The sequence below is a fragment of the Aplysia californica genome, unplaced genomic scaffold, assembly GCF_000002075.1.
Source record: "Aplysia californica isolate F4 #8 unplaced genomic scaffold, AplCal3.0 scaffold00559, whole genome shotgun sequence".
Classification (NCBI taxonomy): Eukaryota; Metazoa; Mollusca; class Gastropoda; order Aplysiida; family Aplysiidae; genus Aplysia; species Aplysia californica.
In genome coordinates this window covers 235,461-236,565 of record NW_004797829.1, presented here as the reverse complement: position 1 = coordinate 236,565, position 1,105 = coordinate 235,461, and positions in this window count along the sequence as shown.

Genomic DNA, 1,105 nt, shown 5'->3' with positions numbered 1-1,105 from the left:
ATATCAAAATGTTATTATTATTATTATTTTAATTTGCACATCAATTTTATACTGTAATATCTCACCTGGGCGGGGATATCCAGCTCTCCCTAACTCTGCTCTCCCTATCTCTGGTCTTGGCATAGTCCGAGCATTGTGGAAGGTTCTGCTGTTTAAGTGATGCATTTTTCTGAAGATCAGGTGGGAAACAGCTGGTGCTCACGTTTGAGGAATAAAAAAACCTGTTTACGATCTTTTTTTGTTGTTTTGGAGACGAAACTGGAGTTTTGTCTTGTTTTCTTTCGTTTGTTTTTCTTTCTTTCTTTTTAAAATCCGAAGCCTTTTTTTAGTCCTCGCCTCTTTCCTTCTCGTTGAATTCTGCCTTGTAAATTCACAGGTTTGCTTACAGTTCCAATGTCAGTTTGAAATTATTAACTTATACAACCATTCGTTAACTTAAATCACAGGCTCGAAAACTTTTAACGACTGTTAGCTTAATAACAAGAACGCACTTTTCTTTTCTCTCTCTCTCTCTCTTTTTAAACAGAGGATCGAAACCCCTCCGTCCACACTCTCGAAAATGAGAAGAAAACCGGTGAAGAAAGAGCGTTGTTAGCTACGACCAAAAGTGTAAAGTAAAGTTACGGGGCGTTTACGTTTGCGTCAGCGTTGCAGACGATGGGAAGACACAGACGAGGACGGGGACAACAAACGCTCATTCCTGTCATTTCACACGTCGCTGTGAGCCTGAGGAGGAGGACACGGGCCGGATTATCTGGTCAGGTGGACGGCGGGTCAGTCAGTTGTCTTTTTTCTTTCTTTCTTTCTTTCTTTCTTTCTTTCTTTCTTTCTTTCTTTCTTTCTTTCTTCTTCTTTTTTTGGACGGGGTCAGTTGTCAGTAAAGTTGCCGTGGCCAGTTGATTGGGCTCGGTGAGTGTTTTCGTTTGCACGGTCCGGGTCATATCTTCGGATGTATACAGAGACAGAGGCGTCGTGCTTTGTTGGAGTTCGCTGTGATTCCTCGCGCCCTGTATTCTATTTTTGCTTTTATTGTTTTTGTTTGAGGGTTTTTTTTCTTGAGAATTTTGGAAAAAAAAAGGGGGGTACCGTCGGGGGTTGGTAATGC